This window comes from Canis lupus, chromosome 7 (assembly GCF_011100685.1).
Source record: "Canis lupus familiaris isolate Mischka breed German Shepherd chromosome 7, alternate assembly UU_Cfam_GSD_1.0, whole genome shotgun sequence".
Classification (NCBI taxonomy): Eukaryota; Metazoa; Chordata; class Mammalia; order Carnivora; family Canidae; genus Canis; species Canis lupus.
In genome coordinates, this window is record NC_049228.1 from 27,232,818 (window position 1) to 27,241,647 (window position 8,830).

Sequence of the window (8,830 nt, forward strand, 5' to 3'; positions counted from 1 at the left end):
ATCTAAATCACTAAATTTTATAGTCTGATAACATTTAAAAAAAGACAAAGGTCTTACATACTATGGGGTATCATCACTGGTCTTGCTACTCTTTGTAAATGTCAATTAATGTAAATAACATAATAAATACTAAATCCTTTGACAAAGTAAGATGCCCATGAGAATGAGTATTTTTAGAATTTCAGTAGCTAATATAGTTCAGGAATGGAAAGGTTTTAACATAATGAACAGAATCAGTCCTAACATATGTATGTATGTCTCTTATTTGGGATTGGAACCAGATTCATCAGTGGTTAATTTTCCATTGGTTGGTGTGGAAATCTGGTTTCTCCATGATAGCAGTGAAGATTATTTCTCAAAAAGAATCCACATTTCTAGTGTTTCTTTTAATAAAGTATGCCACTCTTCAATATAAAAAATTAAATTATTTTTTAAAATTTTAACCATAAAAAATGAAATATTTATATGACAGTATCATATATATGTAATTCTCTTTGTATTTAAATATATGGCTGCCAAAGTGGTGGCGTGCATGTCACTGTGTTCTAGTTGTTGCTTGGTTCATTTTGTCTTTCTTGGTCCTCATTAATCCTGAGACCCTTAAAATGCCTGGTCTGTTTATGACTTTACTGTGGTAATCTTAGAGACATGAGCTTTCTTACATTCAAAAACAAAAGAAAAATAATGTTCCAATTGATGCCAGGCCCACTACCTTCCTTCCTTCCCTTAATCGTTCTTTTTCTCATTCAGCTCAGATCATCCTGCACTTGAAAAATGAAGTTTTACAACACTATCAAAACTATCATTATTTAACAGCAAAGAAGATCAACTGAAAAATTCAAGTAGCTTTGTAAATACTAGTTGGTACCCAGTGAAATCAGGTCACTATTTTTATAATGCCTGAAACCTACCCTTATAATTTATGTTTAATTACTAAAGCCTATAGCAATTTTGTGATTATAACACTAATTAACTCTTCCTGACTATACACCAGTATTACCAGTGGTCTTTCAGTTTCTCCATCCTGATAAAGCTCACTGAAAACTGCACTCCAATTTTATGAACTTGGGGATTCCTTGTTTAAGAGCAAGCTCAATATTGAACATGGAAAATTATCTAAAATGGAAGAAAATCATTAGTACACATCAAGTAGAGAAATACATTGTGTTAGCTCTCCTGCAGATCACTTAACCATACAATCACTCTGCATTAGAAATTTCAGCATTTTTACAGCAAAAATTGACATCATTCAGTTCTGTACACAGCATATGGGTATCCTGAAAATGAAGTGATTATACTTGCACAGATTGAGGAAGAATAAAAAATGAAAATTTATCATTGTCAATACACTCTTCACCATGCTTGCCACCCACACTTACTATGTCCACATCTGTATGTATATACACTGACTAGGAAACAGCAAGAAATCGTTTTTTCATGTTGAGAAGGGATGCCATTAGAAGAGGTCTTTAGTTGTGCTGAGTATTACCAAGTCAAACTAACTGCTCTAATAGTCTGATTTTGTGTTTTCACACAAAAATGTGGTTGAAGTCCATTTTCTTTTTCTGTGAGTGCGGAGTAAGAGTATGAATCAGTCCAAAAGCATGCATACATTTGTTTTAGAATGCATTGTAGTGCTCATATTCACGCAGGGAATTATCACAGAGCAATGTAAAGGCACCGGGTCCTAAGGAGCTGGAAGATGCCTTACTTCTCAGTCTGTCCCCTGCTTTTTCCATGTTGTAGACAAACAGAACCATACGTCAGACAGATGTGGACCTTGCGCCATCTTTATAAGTTTGATTTGGGTCTTAACTCTGACTTTTTCTGAGAATCAAATAGAATAAGGGATGGGGATGTGAACTCTTTGAATCTCACTCCTGTTTTAAGAAACTGCCTGGGACAGGTCAGTAGGAATTGAAAGCATGATGGACTCAAAGTGGGAAAATGTAAGCTTATGAAAGCACAGATCTACCATATTTGTGCATCTCCATAGCACCCAGCATAATGCTGTGTGCCTGGCAGTTTCTAGATTAGTGAGCCTAAGAAACCACACAGACACCAGTGTGCTAATATGAGAGTCTGCTCCTATAATCCTCACCGCAGAGAAGACATGATCATATAATGTGGCCTTTGGACTTTACCAGAGGATAGTAGTGCTCTTTAACGATAATTGGGTCTAGAAAAATTCTGATTTTATAGTATTCCATCAGATTCTTTTCATTTGAAGAAGTCTTGAATAATGGATGATTGGATTGCAAGGTTACAAAGTAAATTGCATATTTCAGAGAGTTTAGTAAAACGTTTAAAATCAAAGAATAGGAAAATTCAGTCACTTGATTTTTATGCTTTGGGTATGTCATTGTTTGAAAGTCCACACTCTTCTACTTAACCATTTTGATAAGTGCCTTTGATGTATGGTGGAGATGAGCAAATGTAAATGTCGTGCGCCCTATTCTCTTGCTTCTCCGTTCTTCATAACTATTCTTACAGCGTTGCAGAATTCAGAACCTTGTGTTCATATCAGATATGTATTTGTAGCCCCTCCAAAATCAACCGTAAAATAAACTATTTCATAGAAAACAAAATTAAGCACTTTGGCTTATTCACTATGTGTTACTTGTTGCCTTACCTTCAGAGCATAGCTCACTTCAAATAACATCTAGATGATCACCCTGATTTAACAGGCCCCAGCTTTCCAGCAGTATACATGGAGGGATAAATCAGAGAAGGAAAAAGTATTCTATCACCAAAAGCCATGCCCAATGCACAACCCATTGATGGAATCAAGGAGGAATTTCTCAGTGTAAAATCACTGAATCTCAACAGTGGACAAAAACAAGTGGTGGAATACTCATACTTTATTTACCTCAGTCATGTCTACTTGAAGTAGGAAGGAGGACAAAGTTCTCTTAGACTTAGCTTAGCTATCCCCAGTCAGAAAATCTGACATAGCCATCAGCTGCTTGGCCCTGCTTTTAGAGACAAGCAGAGTGGGGTTCATGCTCTTCAGCCTCCCTCCACCTAACACCGAGTTCAGTCTTTTCAGTACTCCAGCACGGTGTGGCAGGGGGCTGACATTGGAGGCGCACGGTGCCCCGAGATACATAGTCTCCACAAGGAAAGTGCTCTAGTTTGGAATGGAAATGGGAATGGGAAGCGCCATGATAAGAACACTGTGAAGACAACAGTGCTGCATATAATCCAGTCGTTAAGTGAGAACCAGTCAGGAAGGTCAGATCATTCCTGGATCCATCAGTCATGCTCCATGAATGCCTATTAAATGCTAGAAAACTACTGTGGAGCCAGCCTGCTTTTCAGCTGCAGTTATAGGAAGGATTCTAACTGGTCGCCACATGTACAATGAGCAGGACAAGGGCAGCGCACTTACCCTATGTATTGAGTAATGGGACTAGCCCTCATCTGAGGAGTCTTCAAGGATGTGCGTGGGGTCTGTGTAACAGGGAAAGACAGTGTCCTCTTGGATCCTCCCCAGCAACATGCAAATACGCTATTGTTTCTTCCTTCTTAATGACCGAAACCAACCCTTCCTCCACTCACCCTATCAGCTTCCACCATTATCTCTGCAAAGGTCTTTGGTAGAATTCGCCTATATTTGCTTCTGTAGTTCTCTTTCACTCGTTCTCTTAAACATATTAGCTGAGCCTCTGCTTCCACACTCCACCAGTCTCACTTTTGTCACAGTGCCACTACCTCTGCATCGCTAGATCTAGTAGTCCACTCTCAGCCCTCCTCGTCCCAGTGCGGCATCCTTTGATGCGGTTAATTGCTGTCTTCTTAATACACGTTTCCTGGACTTGGTGTCTTCCTACTTTCCTGGTTGCTCTTTGCCCCAACGTTTTTTTTTTTTTTTTCCTTTTCAGGCATTTTCTTACAATGGTTGGTTTCAGAGGTAGAGGCCAGTGATTCATCAGTCTCATACCCAGTATTTTTTTTAATTTTTTTAATTTTTATTTATTTATGATAGTCACACAGATTGAGAGAGAGAGAGGCAGAGACACAGGCAGAGGGAGAAGCAGGCTCCATGCACTGGGAGCCCGATGAGGGATTTGATCCCGGGTCTCCAGGATCACGCCCTGGGCCAAAGGCAGGCGCCAAACCGCTGTGCCACCCAGGGATCCCATATACCCAGTATTAATTACATCCTGAGCCCTCCTTAATGCCCAGCATCCAGTTACCCCATCCCCCTACCCTATCCCCTCCAGTGACCCTCAGTTTGTTTCCTATGATTAAGAGTCTCTTATGGTTTGTCTCCCTCTCTGATTTCGTCTTATTTTTTCCTCCCTTCCCCTATGATCCTGTTGTTTCTTAAATTCCACATATGAGTGAGATCATATAGTAATTGTCTTTCATTTATTTTGCTCTGGGTCTGCTCTCCACATACAATCTCCCTGGAAATCTCACCTAATCTTACCTTTGAAATGGTATTTATGTGCTGACACCCCAAGTTTATGTCTCCCATTTAACTTTTGAATTCAGATTCATATCTAATACTCTACTTGACATCTTCATTATTACTCATTACAGATTTAGTATGTCCCAAACAGAATTCCAATTTGCTCCCACAGACCTACTCCATAAGCATTCCTTCCCATCTCAGGTGATGACAACTGAATCCTTCCAGTTTGCTTATGCCAAAAAACCAAAGTCATACTCCATTTCTCTCACAACCCATAACTAATGGGTCAGGAAATCCTTCTGGTTCTACCTTAAAATGCAGCATGAGGGGCACCTGGGTTGGGCTCCACGCTCAGTGGGGCATCTGCTTGGGATTCTTTCTCTCTCTCTCTGCCTCTGCCCCTCCTGCTGCTCTCTCGCTTGCTAGCTCTTTCTCTCCACCTCCCTCCTCCCTAAAATAAATATAAATAAATCTTTTTTAAAAAATTCAGCTCCCTCCCCTCCGGGGACCACCAGGTGCCATGCCGTGAACGTAATAGCTCTTCAAGTCTGCAATAAAAAATGGCCTCCAATAAAACTACACTGCAAAAGGGAAAGAAACAGAATGGAAAGAGTAAAAAAGGAGGAGAGGCGGAGCCTGAAGAATTTATGGTGGAAAAAGTACTGGACTGCCATGTAGTGAATGGGAAGGTGGAGTATTTATTTCCTGAAGTGGAAGGGACTTACAGATGCTGACAATACTTGAGAACCTGAAGAAAATTTAGATTGTCCAGAGTTAATTGAAGCATTCCTTAATTCTCAAAAAGCTGGTAAAGAAAAAGATGCTACAAAAAGAAAATCTTTAGCTGACAGCGAATCTGATGATAGCAAATCAAAGAAGAAAAGAGGTGCTGCTGATAAACCAAGAGGCTTTGCCAGAGGTCTTGATCCTGAATGAATAATTGGTGCCACAGACAGCAGTGGAGAATTAATGTTTCTCATGAAATGGAAAGATTCAGATGAGGCAGACTTGGTGCTGGCAAAAGAGGCAAATATGAAGTGTCCTCAAATTGTAATTGCATTTTATGAAGAGAGACTAACTTGGCATTCTTGTCCAGAAGATGAAGCTCAATAATTGTTTGCATTGCTTTTTATATATTTATATATATATATAATATATTTATATTAATATATAAAACATTAATATATATTAAATATATTTATATATATAAATCTGGGTCTTTGTTTTTTGGTTTATTAGTGTGAAGAAATAACATTCTAATGAAAATCAAGTTTGATATGTTTGTTTCGAAGTAGTATTGGGGGAGTTGTTGGGGTTTTTTGCATCTATAGCACTGGTTTACTTTGAACAAATAAAAGCTTTCTGTAGTTGTTTCCTTTATCAGAAAAGAATATTTGAGACCATATTATCCCCCTGCATCAGAGAACACCTTTTCTAAATGTTGGGGGAAATCTTCATAGTTGTTACTCAGTCAAAATTTGTGTTTAACTCCTATATGCCTAAGGACCATTCTGGGTTTTTTGTTTATTTAGGGCTTTTTGTGTGTATATTTAAAAGTACATAAATAAGTGGTTTTCTTTTCTTTTTGTTATTTTTGAAACATTCACCAAAACAAAAACAGCATTTTATAACCATGGATAAGGCCATGTTTTTGGGATGCTATCATTTTCAGCAACTTAAGAAATAAATCACTTAAAGTTACATTGAAATTTTTCCTGAAGCCTTAACCTTTCAAATTTTGTAATTAATTGGACAATTTAAATATAATGTAGAGAGTTTAAATTGGACAATTTAAAAGCAGCCATATCAGAATTCATATCCCTAGTTACAGTCAAATAAATGCAAGTTTATTTGCAAGATCCCTGAAAGGAAAATTTTAATCACCACCAACAACCTCCCCACCCAAAGGGCAAAACTAGACAAGTTTTGGTGTACTTTAATTAGGTAAGCAAAACTTAGTTAAATGGATATTTAAAGGTTCCTTCTAGTGAACCATTCCTTTTCAAGAAGTTGAAAACCCTTGTGCTTTATTGACTAAAAGGTCATGATTCATGGAGTGTCTAAGACTTTGTTGATGGAAACCTAATCATAACGAGGTGGTTAGAAATTTTCGCAATTTAGCAACTGCTGGAATAAATGGGTGGACAGACTTCTATAATCCAAATTCTTGACCTGCATGTTTTTTCTTCACCCCAACTCATTCCTAACATGTAGGCTCAATCTTCTCAGTATTTGAACTACTGGTTCAGTAGAAACCAGAGAAAACAATAACTTTAGTTATTGTAGTCAGAATGTTATCCAACTGTATATTGTTTACTTTATTGTAAATACTGGCAAACAGTGGTCAATAGTTTTATATTCAAAAAAATAAATAAACATAATAAATAATTTAAAAAAATACAGCAAGACTCTGGCCAGTTCTCAGGCATCTGCTGTGACCACCTAGTCCTTTGCTTTATCATCATCTGTCACCCGCAATACTACAACCACTTTCCAACTGGTCTTTGTGCTTCTCCCATTTCTGCTCCCCACAGCTTATCTCCACAGAACATGGACAGGATTCTTTCAAAGTGTAATCAGATCATGTCTTTGCTCAAAACTCTCTAGTGGCATTCCATCTTCTTTAGAACACTTTTGGTGGCCTACAAGTTCTCTCATAATTGATCCCAAGTTCCTTTTTGTCCTCTTTGCCTGTTCCCTGTTCTGTGGCCTCCTCACTCTTCCTCAAACACATCAGGCATGGTCCTGCCTCAGGATCTAGTGTCTACTGTGTCCCTGTCTGAAACATCCCACCTCAGAGACCTGTGTGAACGATTCCCAGGTTCTAAGTCCTTTTCAATGAAGTCCCCTCAAGTCACCATCCAATCTCCCTCTATTCTTCCAGAACAATAAACCCTGCCAACATTCTGCAGTCTATGATCTTTCTCCATCCATCCAAATGTAAGTGTCATGAGGAGAGAGGGTTTTGGTCTCGTCTGTTCGCCGATGTATTACATACTCCTCACTATGATTGCAGGTATCACACTGAGTGCTCAAATAGTTGTTGAATGGATGAGTTGACGACTATCCTGAAGAGTCAGAGCAAGACCATGATTTTGAAAATGATGTACTACAGGAACTAAATGAATGTTTAGAGTACCTTAGCACCCATGAGAGGATGTAAGATATGACCTCCATAATTTAGAAAGTCAGAAAGAGGGAAAAGGTGAGATGAAACAATTAAAGGAGTTGTAAAGACAGATCAGCTAGAAGGGGAGCAAGTTTCAATAAGCAAGGATTGCCAAGAAACAAATTACAATGCCAATACTAAGTCCTTTACTGAAGCAATAAATAGAATTGACTAAAGAATATGAGAGATATGGAAGAGAGACTTGAGAAGACAACACAGAACACAGGTGAAAAAGACCAAAAATGAAAATGGTGACAGCTCTCAGAGATGACAGCAATCACTAAGAATGGGACAGTGTTCCTGTGGAGGAAACCTGAAAGAGTAGACCCAGAACCATCATCTAATCAATCCAGCAAACTTAAACTTTGACTGTCCTGTGGGACAAAAGTTTTGTCATATATAAGAAAAGACCCATCAAGATACATTGTGGCAAACTATGTAAGTCATCATATTAAAGAAAATCCTGTAACTATCCAAGCAGAAACATGTGCTACCTACAAGGAACCAAAAAGTAGGCTTGCCTCGGTATTCCCAAACACAAAGTTTTAGAATACCAGAACAGCATCTGTGGAGTTGAGAGGAGGGAACTGTGACACAAGAATTTTAAACCCAGGTGGTTATCACTGATGTATGAAAACCACACACACAATATTAGGAACATGAGGGCCCAGAAAATAGAATATCCTTGTCTCTTAAAAAAAAAATTACTGGAACACCTACATGGTGAAGACAGCTAAGACAAATCAAAATTAAGAGTTTAGGGGGATCCCTGGGTGGCTCATGGATCATCTTGAAACCCAATGTTTCAAGATGGTACAATTCTATATTGTGATATATGCTTCAGGGGCCACACACACACACACCCTTGGATCAGCCAAGACGAGACTTTACCCAAGGCTACGTATTTGCTTGGCCATCTCTTCCTTCTTTATCCTGCATCACTTAGTCCCTTGGAGGTTTTCTCCTAAAAAGCACTTCCTTGACAAAGCAAATGGACCCAATTCCCTAGGTCCAGCTATTTCTAAGCAACCCCCCGAAGATGGGTGGTACTAGGAGTGATCCTAGAAAACAGATCTGAAGGATAAGATCCTGGAATTAGATCACCCATGGATAAGAGGGCAATACAGATCTAATCGCTGGAGGTAGCAATATTGACAGTCCCTGGCATGCAGTGGCAGTACAATTGCTAAAATTTTCACCTCTTGTGAAGTGGGCAGGAAACATGTAAAAGGGAATGCATA

The 8,830-nt window shown here is 38.7% G+C and overlaps 1 pseudogene; it reads left to right on the plus strand.

The window, feature by feature from the left end:
- Positions 1 to 4,040: 4,040 nt before the first annotated feature.
- LOC100684720 lies at positions 4,041 to 5,567 on the plus strand (annotated as a pseudogene).
- Positions 5,568 to 8,830: the final 3,263 nt, after the last annotated feature.